Below are 24,459 nucleotides of genomic sequence, written 5' to 3'. Positions count from 1 at the left end.
GACAGAGGATTTCACATTCTGTCTGGTCCAACCACGCCAAGGTGAGGTGCTTTAAGTACTCTGTCAGTGGAGATAGCCTAAGTGTGGGAGGTATATAGTCTTTGGTAAAATGCAACGCATTTGTGTAAAATTTTCCCAGAGTCATGCAAAGGGTGCCCATCAGAGTTATGCACAGTGTAAATATGGTCGGACATTCCATCTGGGTTCAAGCAGCATGGCCAAAGTGTGTCTCGGCCTATCACCCTCTCCATGTTTTTGAGTAAGGGAGCGTTTACTCAAAAACGTCACTTCCTTGTCAGCCTCATCCTGGAACTCCAGCAGGAGGGTGCACATAGGGTCCAAGAGGCTATGATCTTTAGATTCCTCATACCAGAGTTCCAAAGCACGAAGCTCTGTTTCTATTTGGGAAAGTCTGTCTCTAATATACTTGAGAATGCCATGCCCTTTGACTATGCCCTCCCATTGGATGACCACCATTAAGGGCCTCCCAGAGAGTGGCAATAGTTGATACAGAGCCCTTGTTTACTGTGACACATTCTGCAATTGCAGTACAGATTTCCCCTTTAAACATCACATCTAATAAGGATTTGAGTTGAAGTCTCCATAGTGGCACTTATGCCCGTTCAGTAGGTACGGTGAGTTGTACTACTACTGGGGAATGGTCCAAAAGGTTTATGGGTAAATGTCTAATTTCTTGAGTCCAGCTCACCACATCTTTCGACCTCAACCAAAAGTCAAGCCTTGAAGATGCAACATGAACTGAAGAGTGAAAGATGTATTCACGAGTCTTACCATGTATTGTGTGCCAGATGTCTAACATGTCAAACTTTGTCATTATATCCAGGAATGCATTGTGAGCCCTAGTGAGGCGGTGCTCATGGTGACCTGAGCAGTCTAAATCAGTGTCTTTCACAGATATTGTAAGTTCAGTGGAGCGTTATTGAGTACAAGGGCTGGGAATTTGTAATTACGAACTCCACAGCACCATGATGGCTTTACTGAATGCTACGGAGTTTGGTATCAAACTCCTCAGTGTAATAAACCCACACTGATGCCAGTGCTGGATTTATTACAAAATACACTCAGATGGCATCTTAGAGATGCCCCCTGAAAAACAACCAATGACCTTGTGCCCAGCTGACTGGTCTGCACCAGCCTGCCACACACAAACATATTTCAAACCCTCTGAGGTGGGAGCTCATGTACTCTCGTGGGACTGAGACAAAGGCTGCTTGATGTGAGGTGCTTCATGCCTACCCCAAAGCAGATACAACATTCAGGACAGTGAGCCTTAAAGGCTTCCTGCCCTTTGATATCTAGCCAGGGCCTCTCCAGCTAATGGGTATGCCCACACCCTTAACCAAGTTCCACTTTTGCCGGCAAGGTTGGTGGGAAAATTAGTAGTCAGGAGAGGCGTGTCCCCTCTCTGCCAGGACCACCCTAAGGTGCCCAGGACTGAGGTGACCCCCTCCTTGGGAATTCCTTCATTTTGAATAGAATAATTCTACCCAATCAGGTGGGGGGAATGCCCTCTTCCCAAAGGGAGGGGACATTCTAAGGGTGTATTCGGCCTAAAGGCAAGTAGCCCATTGACTACCTTCTGCCAGTACCTGTAACACCCCTAAATTCAGTATTTAGGGGCCCCCCTGAACCTTGATCCTCAGATTCCTGTGATCCAAGAAATCGGTCCTCTATTCAGCAGCTCGCTTCATTTCAGGGTCCAAACGAAGTGACCACATCACTCCTATCCTGTCTTCTTCCTGATGGCTTCCCATCGAGTGGAGAGGCATTTACAAAACGGCCTGCATCACCCACAAAGCTTTGCACTCTTCCTCCCCTCGCTATCTGGTGAATAAACTAAAATTGTCTGTAGGTTCAAGACCTTCTCGGAATGGGGAAAAGTTCCTGCTTGAGCCCCCCTCCTTCAAAAGGGAAAAATTGATGGCTCAATCGTTCTCAGGTAATGCAGTGAGAATCTGGAACTTGCTTCCTCCTTTGCTCCGTGCCATCACCTCCATCCAGATCTTCAAAGCGGACCTCAAATCTCTTCTATTCCAAAGACACTTTCAGAACTAATTTCTTCCTTCTCAGACCCCACCAGGAAGTACTTTAGTAATTGTAAATTTGTCATATATATTTATATTTTTGTTTGTACATTCTGTGCTTGCTGTGTTTAATATTGTGTTTCTTTTGCCTGCGTTGTTTTGATTCTATGGCCTGCTATTTTTGTTTGTTTCCATTTTTGTAACATTTCTCTCATGTAACGTAACTGGTTCTATCGTAAAGTGCTCTGACACCTTCGGGTAAAGTCTGCGCTATATAAAAATGCTTTAAAAAAAATAAAATAAAGAACAAGATGCTGAGCCTGGAAGACGACTACTGATTTGGCCCCAGCCCTATCGGCCTGTCTCCTGCTCAAAGACCCTGTGAAGAAGTCAACGCTTGTCCCATGGCTAGCGACTTCAAGGAACTCCAGGAAGAATGCCACTCTTCAGCCAAGATCTCCTGAGGACAGCAGCCTTGTCTGTAAAAACTCCATCTTAAAGGACTCAGGATTCAGTTGGATCTGCGACCCCTGCCCACTCTGCATCCAATGCCCATGGCCCGAGTTCGAGTGGCTCCCAAGTCCTGTGAAGTCTCCCAAGCAAACTTGACCTCATCTCCATTGGTGGCTGACCTCTCCTGGACCCCATGAAGTCGACTGCAACCTCAACCCGAAGGGTCCCCCACCTGCGACCGGCTCCGATAAAGTAATCCCGACACCAAAAGGCACCACTGAATCCTCTGCCCTGACCTTGGGGATCCCAGTCGACTGTGCCCAGGTGTCCCTCAACTCACCAGCTTACCTGCCCATCCGGTGGTCACCTTCACCCATCCTCCGGGCCCGACCCTGCAGCCTTTTTGTGTGACCGAGATTCCCCATTGAAACGCATTGGGTGCCGGATGCTGATTTTGCACCCTGCACCCAGATGTCCCAGTTCTGCTGGTGGTGTGGATTTGGTGCTGCCTTGTGGCCCCCGTACTGAACTTAAATCCCAGGGCCTGTGCCCTGTTAACAGGGGTACCTACCTGCAAACCGTGTCTCTTCGAGGTACCCCAGTTCCCATTGACTAACATTAGGCTCAGTGACCTCAGCACCCGGCTGCCCCAGTGTAGCGGATGGTGTAGTACCTTAAACTGACCCTTGCCCAGTGTTAGACCAAACCTCCGAAGACTGGGATTGTAAGTTGAGTACTTGCCTGCTAATTCATAACACTGTTTTCCTTCCATGGGGTTGCATTGCATTCTATCAATTGCATGCAACTGTCTATCTTTTTCAAGTACTAATGTCTACTGTTTCTGATTGACAATACAAAAGTATTTCTAAGACTGTGAAGCATTTCTACTTCCTTGCAAAATTATTCCTACTGCAATTTGAAAAGTGTTACTACTTTGAAAACTGTTCCCTGCACTGAGTACTTCTTGGTTCTAGAAAGATAATAACCAAATAATAACTTTTTATACTAAACAATTGGTCTGGATTCAGTCTTTGAGGGTGTGCTATCATTTCTCGCCTGAGTGTGTACAATAAATTCTTAACACAGCCCTCTGATAAGCCTAACTGCTCAACCACACTAGTTCAAATAGAGCTTTCAGTATTGTCTACCTAATCTTCTGTAATCCTCTGGGGATACATTGGACTCTGTGCACACTACACCTCACTTTGGTATAGTATATACGGACCGAGCTTCCTATACAACCTTTAAGTATTTTTGTTATTTTGTTATATATTGCTGTAGTTTTAATTAACTAATTTAATAAAATCTTCTATGGCTACTGTCCATGATGATTGTATGGCTGATACTTTATGACTCATATGGAGAAATAAAATTTACAAAGTACATTACTGGAGCCAGGATGTACTTTTCTTTCAAAACCCAAATGAGAACTGCTTGAGTGAAAAGATAATGAACTGCACAAATGCTAATATCTATATGGTCAGGAGTTCATTTTGATAGCATTTTGGTTGAATGGGAGAAGATGGACATTGTGAAGCTAGGTTTGTGGGGTCATTGTGCAGTCAACATCTACTTGACTCTATCATGGGGGCTTGGGTCATTTTCTCCTCTGTCCAGGGGCCTAATGCCGTATGGGTCTGCAAAGTTGATGAAGTACAACTTTTTCTGCACTTGACTCGCAGGGTATCAAGGGTGAATAATCACATGCCTATCAGGGAGCGAGTGTAGGGAGTTCTAGCTCAGCACACATTAATCAACAGCACAATAACTAAAATGTCCAGCTAAGTGTTTTTCTTTTCAAAGAAGAAAAGTACTATTAATCATACAAGTGTACTAAATACTACAGAATGTCTTATGCACTTTAGTGCCTGTGGGTGTGAGCCATCCTCGTGGCACTGCATTCTTTCTGTGCCCTCTCAGCTAATACTTTTCTAGATAGCCCTATATCCGCGGAGTACCCTCTCTGAAAAAGCAGTATAGTGAGTGAATCAAGTGGAAGTGCAGCCTTTTCTTTCTCACTGTCAATGCAGTTTTCAATCTTACCCCCTTGTGATACTGGCAGGGCACGTTCAAACCTTTGATAATCCCTTGCAGGCACTGGTGGTTCTCCTGCATGTCTACTGTGGGGTCACACTGAGTAACAAGGTCATTGACCTGCAGGGTTAAACCAGGTGCAGGAGAGGTCTGCTGAGTACGCTCCCAGTCTCTGCCATCTGGGTCTGCGATGCCAGTACAAGTTCTGCCCTTGTGGCCCCGGTCTCCAAAGGATATGGCGAAGAAGCCCGCTGGGCACATGGCAGTCTCAGCCCGGAAGAGGCCAATAGTGGTAATGGCAGTTACTGTCCCGATTGAATTGAAGGGAGAGGAGGTACCAACTGGGCCTGTTCACAATATTAGCAGGCCCTACCACGAGCTACAATGACGGAGGCATTTGCAGCCCCTGTCAGGGCATATGATGATCATGCAGTTGCAGTTCCTGCCCCTATCTATGATGGTCAGGGCAATTACAACCAATGTCGGGCCCACGATGATCATGCAGTTGCAGCCCCTTCTCGATCTATGATGATCACTCAGTTGCAGGCCCCATCTGAACCTATAATGATACACAGGTGCAGACCTGCTTGAGCGTACAACAATCATACAGTTGCAGCCCTGACTTTGCTTACGATTATCATAGCAGTGTGATTCCTACAAGGAACCAAGGTTAGAGACCAGGGAATACTACCTACCTCACTCTTATGCAGTCAGCTCTCTCTCGTTGTACCAAAGCCACTAGTGAGTTTTTCTTCCTGCAGTGCCAAGCAGACTCCTTCTCTCTCGCCGCAGGCAGCAAGGCTTTAAACCGATTCAGGGCAGATCCACAGCTCCTCCTGCAGAAAGTGCAGATTTGAGTTAATGTATGCTTGCCTTTTGGAGACTGAATGTAAGGGAGACAACTTCATTTATGTATTTATTTATTTATTTTTCACATTTTTAAAGCGCACTGTTACCCGGAGGTGTCCTGGCGCTGAACAACAGCCCTAGTTACACAACAGTCCTTTAAGTACTCTGCGCAGTGCTCCCTTCCTTGGTCATTTAGGACTTGAAACTGGTACAAGGTGAGGTGGACTGGGTCACACATTTATGTGGACAATCCACTTCCATTATCCAGGAGAACAGTCCTACCCCTCCATCTTGTACTATGACAGGCCAGGGGCAACACAGATCCCAAAGACCTTCGTTACTCAGGTTCAATCACACACAGTTCATGACCACTCACGTGCTACATGCACGATACTTGCACTTGCACTAGACACACACATAGGATGACAGCGCAAAGGTCTGGGCATGCACACAATAGTCAAACTTCACTCAAGTGGGCCAGCATGCCTCACTCCCATTGACACAGATAAAATGATCTGGTCATACTGCTGACTGCTTCCAAAAACACACTATGCTGCCACCATTACTTTATGTGTTATACTCAGCACAAGGTCAGTAGTAATCTGCCTAGAATTACGGCACACTTGGTACACCCCTCCAGGTCACAGAACAGGACCAGTACATTACACAGTCAGGGACAGACTTAGGCATGGTGATGAATGGCCAGAATAAAAGTTAGACTACCAGATACCCATGCAGTTGGGTTATCAGAGCAGGGGAACCCACCCATATACCAAGTAGGGGCCATGCTCATCCCAACAAGCACTATTCCTAGACTATTTTCCACAAACCTGCAGATTTCTGTCAACATGGAAACACACACCATTACTCAAGAAACATACATACTTTGGGACTGGAAACAATTAGAAAAAGAAGTCACTGCTGTTTTGTCTATTGAAAATTGGTTTGGGGAATCTTCTTAATGGCATAATATTATACAGTTAAGTCACAGAGTTGCATTCCACCTAATTATGGTTACTTTCAATGATGAAACTGGGCTGGATGGTGGGGGCAAGTGTTTTGGTGATGTTAACAGTCAACATGATGATTTAAAGAGTGTGTACTCATCTAGGTTTCACCAACTGCCCTTTTTTCTGTGTAATACTAGCTTCTTATTGCCAGAAACCCACATAATAACTGCCAACCAATACCCTGGAGTGTGGGCCTGAGCTTCTACCTGTCCAAGGCATGTGGTGCTCCAGCTATTCATCTTGATGTTAGTGTTACCACTAGCACTGGCCACGTGGATGCTTATATCCGCAGAGCAAGTGCAACTCAGATTCCTACTCAATTCATATTGATGTGACTCATATCATGAGGTGGGGAAACAGCCCACATCCCTCCACATTGGCCCCTGTCCCTGTCTCTTTACAAAACCCGCTTAGGGTAGATTATAACTCCACGGGGCGCAAGTATCTTTTCAACTAGAAGTGCATGATCATGCAGATGCAAAGACAGAGGAAGAAGTAGAAAACTGCCTTAGGGGAAATGCTGGAAATGTTGTACATAATACAGCAGCCAGAACAGACCATTTTGTGGTCCAAATAAAAAACATTGTTGAGAGTGGATAGATCTCTGAACTATGTCTAAGCAATGCCAACTAAGGGACAGATTCTGAGAGATGGTTATGAATATCATGAATGTGTTTAAGGGAAGAACAAGTAATAAGTATTTTTTTCTGTGTGGTCAAGGGTGTCTTCGGTCAAGGGCAACTACCTGCAGCAATTCCACAGTTTTTGCCTGTTAAGGCCTGAAAGGACTCTGGGACATTAGATTATAAACATATAGGGGCACATTATCAAGACAGGCGATACAATTATCGCTGTTTTTGCGGCAGAAAACTGCCACTAAATAGGCGATAATTGGCTTGATAATATGCTCTATGAAACTCCAATTGAAGCCCATGTTAAATGTCCTTCACATTTAACATGGGCTTTAATTGGAATTCCATAGAACATATTATCAAGCCCATTAACGCCGTTTTATCGGCAGTTTTCTGCCACTAAAACGGCGATAATTGTATCGCCTGTCTTGATAATATGCCCCATAGTTTCTCTATTACTTTTGGTTGCCCCCAATGCCCATTCATCTGTAACCCCATTGTAATGCCCATTGATGCCTGTAACCAATGCACACCATGAGCTGTACGTCTGCTGCTTCTCGAGACTGTATTTGTCATTCATCCGGGCTGCATGAAATTTGTGAATGCCACAGGCAACTACTCAGGTGTTCCACCCTAGCAAGCATGTCTGAAATCTGCCTCACATTGCCAACACTTGATTACAAAGAGGCGAATGTCATTTTCAAGCTGCCCATGAGGGTGTAGCCACAACTGCCCTGTTCACTACTGATAGAGCGCGCAGGTCACCCGACTCTTATTTTACCAAATATACACTACTGGGCCCATAACGTGTTTATCACTATATTTCATAAATCAGGTAACCTACACACCTCTATCAGCAATCCGAGTTCCTTTCTATTTATTACCATGTACCTGACTCACCAGTCCTCGAGAACAGGTACCTAAGATCACAATGGATCAGGAGATAGCTGTAAGATGAAAGCAGAAAAACACCAATACCATGTACCTTTATATTTTGTTTATACTTTTGTAATAACCACAAACACAAGACGTTTTCAAAGCTTTATCAACTCATCAATATCTTCATATGCCATGAGAATGAAATTCACACAGATCAAAACATCTATAACTAAAATCAGGAAAATAGTGTAACTATGAATCAAAGTAAGGATCATCTAGTACTCGGAAAATATAAAGGAAATGGGAAAAAGGGAACATGCTAATTGTGTCTAACAGACTTTTACCACGTTACTAAAGGGTGGATAAGAACAAGGGAACATTCTACTAAATGCTAATTTGAATATACTAAACGATTTAGAAGAAACAATGCTTTTCAAGATGCACTTATTTTCTATAGGGAGGGTAACAGTGGAACATACTAGATATGCAAACAGTTCAGTGTTTGAGTAAAGGTAGGGAGAAGATAAGGAACATGCTAGAATAATACTTTTCGAGGACAGAATGAAGACTAACCCTGGCCATGGGTCAGTTGGGAAAGGCGGGAAAGGACCCTCAAGGACTTAGGATGCCAGTAGGCGAGCAGGTACAGCTCATGGTGGACAGTCAGGACAGGATCCCCCCAGAATTTGGATCAGGACTGGGCTCACCAAAGGATACGACCAACACCTGCAGCTTCGGATGCAAAGCCTGAGCTACGCCCTCTCTGCAAGGAATCTGCCAATAACCCTGATTGGGTTCTAGAATCTCCCAGCAAAGTGCTTCGCCAGCACTTAAGGTTTCTCCACCCCAGACTGAGTTTGTAGAAATTTCGGACAGAGTGCTCCGCAGCTCTCTGTATCAATCACCTATAGAGTTGGTAGGGTCAGTGACAGGTCAGCTATGCGGACAAGCCGGACAATTTCTCTAGCTAAACCTAGGCCAGTTATACTGTTTTCGGGTCGGTGTACCACCCACCAATGTTGCAAGTGAAAAGATCCCAGTTCCTCCCAAGTTGATACATCCTCAAACACCATAAGTTGGCAGCTGTTTCCGACTCCCCCCAAATTGATATTCAATGACATTTTATGTTGTGCACAATGTTGGGCTATTTGGTCAGCATATCTGTTACCAGCTGTCGGATTGGTGTCAGTACAACGCGGTTTTTTACAACGCATTCCGTTACATCAGAATTTTTACAACGCAGGATCCATTACATCGGATGCCATTACAACGCATGGCATTACATAGCAGATGCTATTACAACGCATGGCATTACATCGTAAGTATAGGTAAGTATACCTTTTTAAAAAAAATGTAATTAACTTAATTTAATTAATTTAATTTAATTAATTTAATTAAAATACATTTTAAAATAGTAATTAATTTAATTATTTAATAAAATAAAATCTATTTATTTAATTTAATTTTATTAAAAATTGTAATTAATTTAATTTAATTAATATAATGAAATTAATTTAATTGAAATATTTTTAAAATTGTAAATAAATTAAATTAATTAAAATAATTTATTTATTTTATTAAATTAAATTAAAAAATGTAATTATTGTAATATAATTAATTTAATTTAATAAATATATTTTAATTAATTTATAAATGGTAAATATAATTTAATTATCCCTAAACACAAACCTACCCCTGAACCTAAAAATACCCCTGTACCCCAAAACCTAAACCCTGCCCTAAAACCTAAAAACACCCCTGTACCCCAAAACCCAAACCCTGCCCTAAAACCTAAAAACACCCCTGTACCCCAAAACCCAAACCCTGCCCTAAAACCTAAAAACACCCCTGTACCCCAAAACCCAAACCCTGCCCTAAAACCTAAAAACACCCCTGTACCCCAAAACCCAAACCCTACCATAAAACCTAAAAACACCCCTGTACCCCAAAACCCAAACCCTGCCCTAAAACCTAAAAACACCCCTGTACCCCAAAACCCAAACCCGGCCGTAAAACCTAAAAACACCACTGTACCCCAAAACCCAAACCCTGCCCTAAAACCTAAAAACACCCCTGTACCCCAAAACCCAAACCCTGCCATAAAACCTAAAAACACCCCTGTACCCCAAAACCCAAACCCTGCCCTAAAACCTAAAAACACCCCTGTACCCCAAAACCCAAACCCTGCCCTAAAACTTAAAAATACCCAAACACCCCAAAACATATACCTCAGTACCCCAAAACATATACTCCTATACTCATACTTATTCAAAAAATTACTTAAATTAATATATTTAATTTATAATATTAAAAAACATAAATAAATATATTTATTTATAATTAATAATAATTAAATTAATTATATAATATTAAATAAAATTTAAAAAAATTATATACTTACCAATACTTACGATGTAATGGTATGCGTTGTAATAGCATCTGCTATGTAATATCCTGCGTTGTAATGGCATCCGATGTAATGGAACCAGCGTTGTAAAAGCTGCGTTGTAACAGCATTGCGATGTAAAAATTGCGATGTAACAGTAACATACCCCAGCTGTCACATCGTCATTGCCAGATTTGTGAGCAGCACACTTGACCACTGCCAATTCTTTTGGTAACTGGATTGCTTCCAGTAGGTTCTGTACCACTTTTCCATTTCTGATAGGGGTACCCGAGGAAGTCATGAATTCTCTTTACAGCCACAATTTGCCGAAGTCATGCACAACCCCGTAACCATACTGACTATCAGTGTATATGGTTACTCTTTTGTTTTTCCCATTTTTACATGCTCTTGCCAATGCAACCAATTTGGCTACTTGTACAGACTTTACTCCAAATAGGTAGGATGCTTCTATTGTTTTTTCTAGAGTGACCACAGCATAGGCAGCACTTAGACCTCCATCCTCATGTCTTAAACATGAGCCATCTACAAACAATTCAATGTCTTCTATGGGCAAAGCTGTTTCCTTGATATCTGGGCGTGGTTTTATGCTAAATTCAGTCAGATCAATGCAATTTTGCTCAACCTCTTCTTTGACTTTTGCAGCCAGTGTATCTGGTAATAGGGTTGCTGGATTCAGTATATTACATCTAGAGATAGTTACATTTGCTGTACCCACTAAAATTCTTTCATACTTAGTCAGCCGACTAGGTGTGAGGTACTGAGTCTTGGTCCGGGTCAGTAGGATTACTACTGCATGTGGAACATACACAGTTACTGGATGTCCCATGACAATGGATTCACTCTGTTCAAGACTCATGCAAGTTGCAGCTACTGCTTTCAGACATCCAGGCAATCCAGCAGCCACAGGATCTAAGGTAGCAGAAAAATATGCCACCGGACGTCTAGTTAGACCATGAATTTGTGTCAGGACTGAGAGTGCACAATTGTCTTGTGTGTCACAAAACAGGGCAAAGTCTTTTGAATAGTCAGGCATTCCCAATGCAGGAGCTGAGCATAGACAGTTTCGTAATTTCACAAAAGATGTCATGCTTTCATCATCCCACTCAACTGGATCCTTAGCTCCTTTCTTGGTCATTTTTAATAATGGTTTTGCTAGGACTGCAAATCCCACAATCCACTGTCTACAGTATCCTACTACTCCCAGGAACATTCTGATTTCTTTCTGAGTATGTGGTAATTCCATGTCTCGAATTATCCTAATTCTTTCTGAAGTAACTTTCCGGATACCTTTTTCTATCTGGTGCCCCACGGGCTTCAAAGATGGAGTGGCGCACCGCTCCCAGGCCCACAAAGATCGATACATGAAAAGTAAGCGAAAACAATTTAGAAACACAGAAAAATTGAATACACTGTATACCATGATTGGCTATACTACACCCCTTACTTTATAATATCTACAGCATTAGGAGTTAAGCAGAACGAAATAGCTGTGCTGAAGCAGCAGTGCAAGCGAAGAGCATGTGAGGAACAAAGCGGCCATCTTTAGCTGTACTGCACATGAGCGAAAAGTTCCCTACAGAACTGCAAGTGCGTCACATCACATGGGTATGACCGACGCATGCGCAATCTAGAATCCCGCATAGCAGCGACCATCTTAGATGCAAGCGTAGTTAGGATCAGTAAACACATAGGCAAGCGTCACTGGGACACCCCGTGTAGTGTAAAAGTGCAATATTAATAAGACAAAACAGGTTGGTTATGATGTTACATTATTCGAGGTTCATGAGTACAAGCAAGTCGCGTAACGTGCGAATCCTTGCTCCATCACTTCCACCAGGGGCTGGAATTCTGTCACTTCTGGAATGATTGCACATAGTATTTGACTAGTACTGCTATTGCCAGATGGATGGTAGTCATGCACATGAATGGCTAAACACATGTTTACTGCATGACCTCACGTGCAATCACCTCAATGACTCCTACATGACAGATTGCACAAACTCTTAAGGATAATGGCATTACAGAATGCATGTCAGTCTGTGATAGCTTTATATCACATATATCACATACCAAACTAGTTAAAAATTGTGGGCTAATGTGTAATGCGCATTATGAACTGCAACTCAATATGCATGATAAATGTCCTTAATGTAGGTTTGTCACAGAGAAGTAAGCTACCTATCCACTTAATGCTTCAGCACCTAGTCACGGCTCTATCAGTGGCAATACAGCACAGCACAATGTTGGGCATTCTAGTGAGTGCCCCATATGAAGAAAAAAGTAAAGAAAGATAAAAAGGTGAAAGGAAGTAAAAAAGCCTAGAGGAAAAATGCAGAACGAGAAAATGAAATGTGAAAAGACAGAATGAATGGATAGTGAAAAAGAAGGGAATGAAGAAAGATAACAAGAAAGGGCAGATATAAATAAACAAGAATCAAAGACGGGGTGAAGGAAAGAACAAAATATGTAAACAGCAAATAAGAGGAAGAAACAGTACATCCATGCAACAGGAATAATGTCAAAGGGATAAAATTGCAATTCTCTTTCTTGGTCTGTCTGTCATTTTCTCCTGTAGGACTACTCCTATATTTGGAGCAAATGTCTAGTCTTCGTGGGATTTTGAAAAAAATCCTAGAAGTATTCGAGGAAATCCACACCAGTGGAAAGTTTTCATGAGTCAAATGCATGAAAAGTCAGCATGCATAGGTATGAGACACATATGTATTTGCATATTTCACTTTTATATTGTTTCTTCAAGAGGAAATATATTATCCATGAAAAAATAACTACTCATAATACCCCTCCCATTCGGGTTTGACTATTCCCCATAACATCTTGAAAGAGTGCTCTTCCTGCTTGCCTTAACATCTGTGCATTTGTCTGCATTGCCATGATGAGGAATTCCTTCAAGAGGTGCATGAACACCTACAAACCTGCAGAATTGTGGGAGTTCATCTATTTTTTTCTGGCATACCTTCCAGAGGAGTCCATAAACCTCGCTCTATACCTTCATTTTTGTGAGCGTGGAAATTCTACCATAATGGAATTTCTGCATGTGCAAATGCGCGTTGTGTCTATTCCAATTACACGAATTGAGGGGCATATTATCAAGAAACCGCGGTAAAATCATCGCCGTTTTAGCGGCAGAAAATTGCCGCTAAAGTGGCGGTAATGGGCTTGATAATACGCCCTTGTGAATTCCCATAGAAGCCCATGTTCTGGTGTGAACATGGGCTTCTATGGGAATTCACAAGGGCGTATTATCAAGCCCATTATCGTCACTTTAGCGGCAGTTTTCTGCCGCTAAAGCAGCGATAATGTTACCACGGTTTCTTGATAATATGCACCCAAGATTGTTAATTTATCCGATGGCGAAACATTTGCATTATTCGGTTCAATTTAAGGATACAAAACGCTATGTGATTTAACTAAGTGAAAAACTTTTATACAAAGAGACAGTGACAGACATATTACCCGTTTTATAGTTACGTTTAAAGTTCACAATGTCTCTCTTGGCTCGAAATACGAAAATACTAAAATGCCACTGACATTAACATAAATGCTTGTAATCCAAAGGAAGTGACGCTAGTTGTAATTGTAGTTTTAAGAAGACCTTTTACATTCACGGACGTGTGCAAACTCGGCAGCTAGGAAAATGTATAACAATAACAATGCCTAAACAGCAGGCCAAGGGAGAAAATAGTTTTTGTAAAAAAAAACTTTATTTTCTATGAACTACAAAGTGCTCACAAAGTAAGGACTGTATTCTCAAATTAAAAAAATGAAATAGGTGCACAAGACATTTCATGATTAGTTTTCCAGATATAGAAATTGGATTTTTTTTTACTGAATTAATATCTGCGGTTGGGGGGTCCACAGGAGCAGTCAAGAGTGACATCTCATTCGCACCTGAGGTGGTAGAATGTTTCTGTTTTCTCACCTGCGCTGCTCATGTGTCAACGAGTAGCTAATAAAAGGCCGCCTCCGACTGTTGCTTGACATCAGAAGGCGCGAATATAATTTACACAAGGATACTGTAGCAGAGGATATGTTTGCATCTCATAATCAATCACATCTCTCCACACGCCCTCGACATGGCCATCTCCTCACAGACATTTGCTGGCCTTGCTTCTTTAGGACTGGGAACCCCAACCGGCCCTGCCAAAGTTGGGGGTTTGGGGGTGCTGGAGGTGCCGCCGAGCTTTTTGCGGGGCCGGTTTTCGGCCGATTTTGGTACAAGGCAGATGTTGAAGCTATGCTGCAAAAACAGCCCTGTAACAAAAACGGCCCCCAGTGGCCCAAAACCGGGCCCCGCCCGTGCAGGGCACCGGGGGATTGCCCGGTGCCCGCTATGGCCAGTCCGGCCCTGATTTTGACCCTTTTATCTCAGTCTCTTGAACTCTTCCCTCAGAGTAGTCTTGGAAGCTCTCGATTCCTCGAAGAAAGGGCCTCAATCTTTGCTTTTTGACTGGAGACAGCACACCCTCAGCAATCCCTTTTTGTTGTAATAACTTGACACTGATTTCAGTTCTTCCCCACATACCGCTCATTCCTTCTTCTTCTCAAGGGTGAGATGTCCCAGGACACTTATCTAGTGATAAATGTTCAGAGAGGGATCCCTGTGGAAGGATGAGTGGTCCAGTGAACAGCTATTTGCCGAGGAACGAGGAAACCTGCATTCAGCCGCTCATTCTATCATCGAATAGCGGCTAGTGATCTCCCTGTGTGATTTTATTATTTGCTTGTAGACTGTATTTAACCCTTATTATGATATTTTTATTACTTTTATTGTATATTGTATGATGAACTTGAACCCATATTTGTATTTATTGGAGAGATGAAATGATGTATTTGTTACCTGCCTCTATGATTTTAATTAATCGAATAAAGTGTTTCTTGACTTGACTTGACTTGACATTCTATCACACTGTCCGATTAATCCTAGCAGTGTTTTAAAGGACAGGTAACTAGTATCAGCAGGTGTTTAATTTAAAAGGGAGACTACCAGCACTGGCCACCAGGGGTGCAGTATCACTATCAAAGAGCATTTGCAGTTATGGGTAACAAACAGGCACGCTGTGATAGTGAGTACCTGTACTTTCTGCTTCCATTTTAAGCAGGTGATCCTGATGTTATTGGATCTTCCTGCTGGCTGTTCCTCTTTGGGAGGCACTTGTAGACAAGCTCCATTTAAACTTTGATGCTACACTATATAAATATAACCTGTATTGATATGAAAGTCAATAATACGTCAATCGATCTACACAGAGACCATTTTATGCTCATCACCTGCATTTAGAATGTCAATAGGTAATCAATGTACCAAATACAGGCGGACAACTTACAGACCTGTGTCCCGCAACACCTAGAGTGTTCCCCTTTTAATCTTATTTTGCTCACACCTCAAAGGGCTGGTTGCCCTAAATCCAGAAACTCATATAGATGCACAACGGAAAGGCAACAACTAATAGTCACAAATTCTCCCAGATTATTTTGTGACAGTCATGAAGTTTCAAAGAAATTCTTGTGATGCAGTAGTCCGCATAAACGTTTGTTTTATTTATTTTATTTATACGTTTAGTACCTGATTGAACAACAAATTATAGCCTATGTATTTCTCTCTTGAAAAGCAGAGTTTCTTCGGGGATGTAAATCACAGAAGGATAATTGCACAGAGCATTAGATTTCTCAATTAAAATCACACATATATTTCTAGACAAAAGAAACATTAAAAAGGCGCAGAACTAGAGTGTCCATTATATACATGCAACTGTGTGCCCAAAATGAGTGCCACAGAAAATATATATATCAGAATTGTGTTAATGAAAAATGTTTTTCAAGTCTTAAAAACAAGGTTTGAGTTCAAAATGTGCACAATAATAGGCTTTCATTTCCACCAGGGACTAAAAAAAGAGAAGAACAGATAACCACACATGTTAACATGTAGTACTTTTTACAAATGGAGTTATGGGATCAATTGAGCCATCCATCACAGTCCCACCTCTCTTTAAGTAGTGTAAATGTACTCTGGCACCTTACTTGTATCTATTGATCATGTCTAATATACCTAGGGGCATTACAGGGTTATAAAAATATATATCAACTTTATACGTTATTAGGTTCTCTGCTAGTGATTGAACTTACATTAGTAATATATAAGCCCTGCGCACCCAGTGACTCACAGCAGCTATACTTGCGGGTTCCTGAAGAAGCATCCTTCCAGCTGTGGTCTTCGCGCTGGAGTTCTTCCAAACCTTTGATCATCTGTCTGATTCTACACAACGCCTGGTGTTCTCCATGGCAAGTCCAGACTTCAGAACCTGATTAGACAAAGAAGGATTACTGGGAATCAATGCACGAGTACTGAGATTGCCCTTAAATCTGCTATCCTGTTCTTTCCATTCCGGTAAGGGACACACAAACAAAACAATTGCGGTAATTAAGAGGACAAACAAACGCCAAATGAGAAACATTGCATACAAAGGACAGATCAGTCAAGTCAGATGAATAGAAAACCAAAGACATCCCCTGGCTCTCGCCACAACCAAGTCCCATTTCCCCTGTGGGGCTAGCTTGGTTCCAAGTTCTGACAAGGCTTTGAGGCGGAGACAGTGTCGTGGAGGAGTTGGGAGCCACCTACTATGACTTTGAATCACTCCCATAGGATCGCACACCCCAAAAAGTTAGTGCTCAGACTTCATAGAATGGCAGGTTCTTGTTTAACATTTGAGCAATATGGAGTAACAGAGCATATCAATGTCTGAAGTAGTTAGTTTACTACTCATATTGCAGAATGATACCAAGGACTTACGTCAGGCCCTTCGGCATTAGCCAGAGGAATCATTATAACTAACTCAAAGACTGGATAGGCTCATGCTATGCAATGCCCGCTGCTATTATTGGATGCTGAATTTGCGCACATGGTGTGAAGTTGTCCAACTATAGAGCGTTTCTGGGCTATGGTGGCGGAGAACATGGAGCGCACACTAAACAGACATGATCTAACTATGAAAATATGCTTGCTGGGACTATATCCGCGAAAGCCAGAAAAGAAGAAACAAATTGCAGGACCACGCCCTTGTGGTGGCTCAGAGGGACATAGCTCTACATTGGAGATCGACTGACGACCTACCACAGTGTAGATGGAAGAGGGCAGTAGAGAGTTGGGCAGTAGCAGAGAGAGTCACCTTGTGGACAGAGGAGCAGAGGGGAGTCCGTAAAAGTTTACAGCAGACTTATGGATGGAAATATTGTCAGCCTTTGTGGAAGGGCACAACAGGGTAGGGACATGAACTCATTGGAAGCATTACAGGGTGGACCAGTGGGTGCACCTAGGCCCCCAATCTTGAACACTACAGGTAACGTAAGTGGCCTGCACTGCAGTGTTAGCCACAAATAAGGACATTGGATACAGCTGGGGAATATAGAGTATGAGGATAATAGACCATGTATGCAGTTAAAAACAAGTGGATGAAGGGGGCGTGGGCATCTGCTTGGAAAACATAAGCCAGGAACTCAGCTTTTGGTAAACTGTAGCTTAAATGAATATTTGGGAAAATACACGATGGACAAATGATGCAGATCATATATACACAATTTTGTAGTCTATAATGTAATTGTATACTATACCAGAGGCGCACCCCAGTACTGATAACAAGTTTCTCATGTTTCTGGAAATGTTAATGAAACCAGCTTAAAAAAAGAAAAGACTGGAAAGCCTCCAGCGTCAATCTGGTGACACCTTTCAGGGTTGGAAGCAAACTTCTTTTGGAGATACAGGACCCACACACGGACATCAATTCACTAATATACTACGGGTAGTGGAAGTGACATCACATGCCCTTCGACCTATGGGTGGCATCACAGGAAGTGACATCACATGGTCTATGACCCAACAGAATCACAGGAATTAACATCAGGTGAACTTTGACATGTGGACGATGTGTCCCGGACCAGTGCATTTTAATGCAGTCTAGCTGTATAGTACCGGAACATCATATACTTATTGTAATCTGACAAAAATACTGTGTTTTAAATATATACATTTACAACAATATCACCCTATTGAAGTTAACCAAATAAAGTCTACACCTAATGAGATGATATTTCAGTAAACAATATTCAGGACACAATATGTATGTCAGATTACATTTTTGTCAATTATATTTTTACAAGCAGCTGATTCAGGCCAACTGTAAAGATTGTAGAATGTCCCTCACACATGGCATTCTCACTCAGGTGACCCTCAGTAGGAAGGCATGGTCATCCTTTTGCCCACATTCAGTATCAGAATGACCCTTATTAATGCTGACCTACTGAGTGATGCACACTAGCCAGTTACAGAACTAAACACTGCAACACACCAAGGACTTGACACCTATATATTTATGTATGTATGCAAAACATTTTGCATAACACAATGATTCAACTTAAGGCAAAATCTTTGGGGCCTTATATTAGGCCCAATAAGTAGCTGGACTGCTTTAATCATCAAATATATGACATTTTCAGCATGTAAGAAAGGTACAAGAGACCACCTTAAACATAACATAATTTCTGGTTAAAATGCATTAATGTTGAAATAACTTAAACATGATGTTGAATGACAAGCACTGTTATATACTTATGAAATCAATTGCCTTATGCCTTAAAACATGTTCAATGGACATATACCAGGGGTGTCCAAACGTTTCTGTATTGAGAGCTACTTATGTTCAATACAACACATTAACAGCTACTAATATTATTAGTGCAGTATAATTTCAATTTCTTTATATATATATATTCATTCAAGCAAGCAACATTTTTCTAATTTAATAAGCTGGGCTGCACACAGGTGAGCTACTCAGAGTTAGCTCAAGAACTACAGTAGCTCACAAGCTACTGGTTGGAGACCCCTGACATATACAGTACAATGGCTCATGCATACAAGTCATGCTGCACATTTAAAATAATTGCACAATTACATTTCCTTATACTTGCAATATTAGGCCTCAAGTGGCCATTTTTTGAAAAGGCTATCCCTTATTTTAGCATTGTTTAAACATATTTGATAGTCTTGAGTACACCACCATTTTAAAACTAGAAGAATTCAATGCCTCAAGCACAGGATGACATGCTTGGGAACATGGCCGGCTTTAGGACTGGTGGCACCCCGTGTGGCAATCTTTTTTGGTGCCCCCCCATGACCACCACCTCCTTTTCCCTCACTACCACCCGGCAACAGTGCTCCTCTTCTCTCCATAGCCCCTCTCTCACATACATTTCATTTATTTTAAAGCATTGGTAAAGGCTGCTTTACTAATAAGAATGTATATCTAGCTAAACAAACATTTTTTAGCAACAGTAGAATAGATAATCAAAGACTTGGGAAAAAACAACATAACATCTTAATCTATTTTAGCAGATTGAATGCAGTTCTTTGATGACATTTCATACCAGTCACTGTTCAATTTTAGTGTTGTATCTTATGAACTGTGGTAACAAAAGGATGTCTGTGATAAAAGCTGTAAGTCATTCAGCTATCCAAATAAAATGCAACAGGCATACTCATCCGCTGTGCTACTTTATGGCGAGTGAAAGCTGCCACTAGACAAAGCTCTGATCTCTCTCTCCAGCAGGAACATTAATCACATAAGTTATCTTGACATTTTTATTGGTGCCTTAAAGCTGGACATACCAGGAACTTTGTCGGAAGTGTTTTTGAATAAAAGGCACACTAAATTAAACAACCAAATACTTCAAAAATGAGAAACACTACAGGACCCAGAAACTCTGATGGATTCTATCAACAGACCATTAAAGAAGAAATATCTACATCTAAACAACTACCTAAACAACTAAATACAATTTTTATTTCATTTAAAACATAATTGTTATTAAACTAAAAAACTTGAAATAGCAATTGAATATTAAAACACTCTCCATCTTATATCTCTTTACTTAGACTTCCTAAAAGAAAAAACTACGTGAAAAACTGATAAACTGCCAGAAAATAAAAACTATTGCAAAACAACAAATAGATCTGAGAAAGTTAGTATGCATATATTAATTAAAAAACCATAAAGTCACCAAAACAGCAAGTCAAAATAAACCTAAGAAACTCATAATTTAAAAAAAACAAAAAAATTAGCATTTAAAATGAAACTCGTATTTTGTTTTTAAACCAACAGAAAAGAAAACACCTGCTCCACATTAGAACCGACCCAAAAGAAAATCTGCAAAACCATTTGAAACACCTAAACAGAGCCAATGTCAAACATGGAGGATAGATGGGACCTTCAAAACGTGTCCCAAACCATTCACCCCATCAATATTTACTTTATTCAATTAGCATCAGCAATCATAAAAGTACAATAAAAACATCAATTAATATCATTCCAAAAAATAAATTCCCTACTGGTTCGTTCTCAAACAAAAGCATAATACATAGCTAATAAAAATCTTGATAAATACCAACACACAGTAAAATTGTCTAAAAATTCCAGGTATAAGAGAGCTGTGGTTGCTTGGTTAAAATTCAAAGGTACATGTATTGGGCGATATACTTTTGTCATAAATTGGCCCATTTGGGGTAAATTAAAACAATATGTAAAGTTTCCAGTTCAGAATATGCATCACGTGTGCAAATTGGATGGTCTTGTGGCTGATGCCAACCTGCTACTAATTGAGGAAACATATTCAAACGAAAATATGGTAAAAGTCTTCTGTGGGTAACCGGCATATCCAATGTTAAATAAAATTCTATTTTATGTATAGATTTCACCATGGCATAATGTGTGCAGCAAAGTTTACACTGTGGATCTAGGGTTCTAGCTTCTTGGGTAAACTCCTTACATACTTTCTTAACTCCCACAATATCTGATTAGGAAATTAGCTCTGGTAAATTAAAAACATGTGATAGGCCCAAACTTGTCAGGGTAGCTTTTATGTAACTCAGACAGGGTGTATGCAAGCTTTAGTCCATATTCATGCAATCTCTCAATATTAATCTATTAAAATCGAATTATTTTCTCTTTCCTCCTTTCTTTTTCTTTTTCTTTTCTTCCTTCCCCTCCTCTCTAGTTCTTCCCCATTTTTACCCAAAATTCTAAAAATGTAGAATGCTATTTTGTCTTCATGTACAATCCTTTTATTACTGCTTTTCTTTTTTCTTTTTTGGAATATTTGTATACTTAGGATAGATTTTTATTCGTCATTTATTCCATCAAATCATTTATTCAGTTTGCTAATCTAATGCTATTCTTTCTATAAACCTTGCCATATATTGTACCTATCTTTCTAATCTTTTCAATAAAGCTCTTTAAACTAAAAAAAATAAAAAATCGAATTATTTTTTGGTCCATATCGAACACCATAAAAGTATGGGGTGGAGTTGAATATAGTCAGCTATAAAACCTGCCCCTAACTCTTCAAGTCCTATTTCTTGAGGGACATTCCGCGGGATTCGTAACAATTTTCTTAGATATTTATTTTCTGCCCTTTGTGCAGAAGTAGGAGATTTGTAACCCCAAATCTTCATTACAAAGGTTACAGTTGGAAAACTATTAGCACTATAGAGATATAATATAGACTTTGTATGATTGTAGCCTAAACGCCTGAAAAAAGCATCAATGCTAAAGGCAACCCTATTAAAAGATTGAGTATGCAATTTCAGTAAGGGTTCCCAGGACAATTTATCATCCAGCAGAATGCCTAAATAGCTGAACGTGTCCACCTTAGCTATAATATTATCCTTTATTACATAGTTTTTAGTCTTGGTATCTCTGGGTCCAATGGTCATGGAATATGATTTTGAATCGTTAATTTTTTAGACCGAATTTTTCCATAAAATAATAAAAATGAAACATTAAAAGCTCAATTTCCTGAACTGGAGATGAGAACGGAATCATCTGCATACAACAGAGGGGGGAACATTCTATCTCCTATCCTCGGGGCATCTTTACAATGTTCCCTTAAAAACAGGTATAATTGATTTATATATACGTTTTTTTTTTAACATTGTTTAGCAGTTTTACAAAGAAAAACGTAAAGCAGTTCACTAAGCGTCAATAAATGGGTATCTTGGTTACATATACAGAAAAACATCATTATCAAGCATCTGCTACACACAGTTGTTTTCTCAATATATCACATGTTGCATAAATAACTCTGCAGAGGCCCAGTTCAGTTGTTACTGTCAAAAAAAAAGAAAAAGAAAAGAAAAACCACTGTATTAGTCCCCGCCACATCCCCGCCCATTCACCAGGAGATGCAGCAAGCCCGACAGACCGCAGTACATGGCTTATGTGTTAGGAATCAAGGTACACATCAACAAAAATCGGCAGCTATCTCACTCCTACTGGTACCAGGCTCGCTCCCGCTGCGAGGGGTGGTCCTGCTGCTGTGCTGCAAGGTACACCCTGAAGGGGCTCCAGATGTCTCTTGTTCTGAAGGCTGTGGGGGGGCAGTGTCTGCGTACTGCTCACTCCCATTAGAACAGGATGCCAAACTCTGGAGCCAGCCTTGTTTTGTGGGTGCTCTCCTACCTCCCCAGTGTATTGCCACTTCTCTTTTGGCCAATAGCAAGGCGATAGCCGCCAAACTTCTAACCTTGAGTGGGAGCTGCACAACATATCCCAGAAGTGTGATCTCGCGCAGCGGGTCCACCCCAACCTGGATGATCTTGCTCAGTGTGTGGTGAACTTCAACCCAATATGTATGTATACGTGGGCACGTTCAGGAGAGGTGTGCAAAATCGGCCTGAGGGGCTCGACACCTTCGACAGTGGTGGGGTCTGTTAGGGTCTATCTTGTGTGCTCTGACTGGGGTGACATACATTCGTCGCAAGAACGTGAAGTGGATCAACTTGTGCCTGCTGTATATGGACACTGCTTTTGTCTACAGGCAGTATGCTGTCCATTGTTCATCAGATATCTGGTTACCTAGATCTGCTTTCCATGCACACCTCACTCTGCTCTCATCAATCGGTATCAAATCAGCACAGGTTTTATAAAGTTGCAAAATCAAATGGACTCCCCTGCTACTACCTATAACCATTGTAAGCGGCAGAAAAGACGGGGGTTCCAGTGGGAACTCAGGGAACCCGGCCCGCAGAGCTGATCAAAGCCTGGCAAGGATGAACCTATCCATGAATGTAACATCTGGAAAAATGGACGTGTCTTCTGCGCCAAAGACATGGCCCGCAGGGAAAAAATCTCCCATTTTGGCAATACCGAACTTCGCGCAGGTCTTCTGTATAAGCTTTTCCCCTGTTATCGGCAGTAAATTAGGGGCTCATTAGGATGGCGGACGGACGCCAGAGGAGGAGGGACCGTCCGCAGGGGCAGCGGCGGTCCCTCCGTGCAAATTAGGATGTGACCGCCACCCTGGCGGTCACATCCTGTATTTTTAACATTGCGGCGGGTGCTGCTTGAAGCAGCACATGCCGCAATGTTAAAAACACCATGTTTTCCTTTGCGTGCACGAAGCTGCAGGCACCGCGCGGTGCCTGCCACTTCGTGTACGCAAAGGCAGGGGGGTACCATAGGTACCCCCCATGTGCACCCCCCACCCCCCCTTCACCCCTTGGGGCCCGCAACGGGCCCCCAAAGAAAAGTCTGTATGCCTTTCCACTGCGGAAATGCTGTTGTGTAAAGGCATAGGACCGCTGACATCGTAATATGGCTGGCGGTGTCTGATAGACACCGCCAGCCATGTTAGAGCTTTTCCGCCGCGGTCGGAAGGCGACCGCGGCGGACGGAAAAAAGATCCCCCAGCCATCCTAATCTGGCGGGAGGTCTTTTTTCAGTCCGCAGCAGTTAATCTGCATCCTCCGGGCCGGCGGTGGCATCCGCCGGCCCGGAGGATGCGGATTAACCGCAATCCTAATGAGCCCCTAAGTATTGGAAAGTGGCAAGTCGGAGGAATACACCATCTGGGCATTTGTGAGACGCCCCAGTGTCGCCCATGCCCAGCTAGTCGTGGAGACCGGCTGGATATCAGTACGGTCTCGCGGGATACCGACCGGCAGAACCGCTGCCAGTGTGTCTGGAAGAATGAAATCTGAATCCGGTCTCAAAAAAGTAATCCTGACATCCGGGTGATACCACGCCTGTGCAAAATGGCACTGCGCCACCAGATAGTACAACAGCAGGTCTGGAATGCCATAC

This window comes from Lissotriton vulgaris, chromosome 12, assembly GCF_964263255.1.
Source record: "Lissotriton vulgaris chromosome 12, aLisVul1.2, whole genome shotgun sequence".
NCBI lineage: Eukaryota > Metazoa > Chordata > Amphibia > Caudata > Salamandridae > Lissotriton > Lissotriton vulgaris.
The sequence above is the reverse complement of the archived record's forward strand: the minus strand, read 5'-3'. Positions refer to the sequence as shown.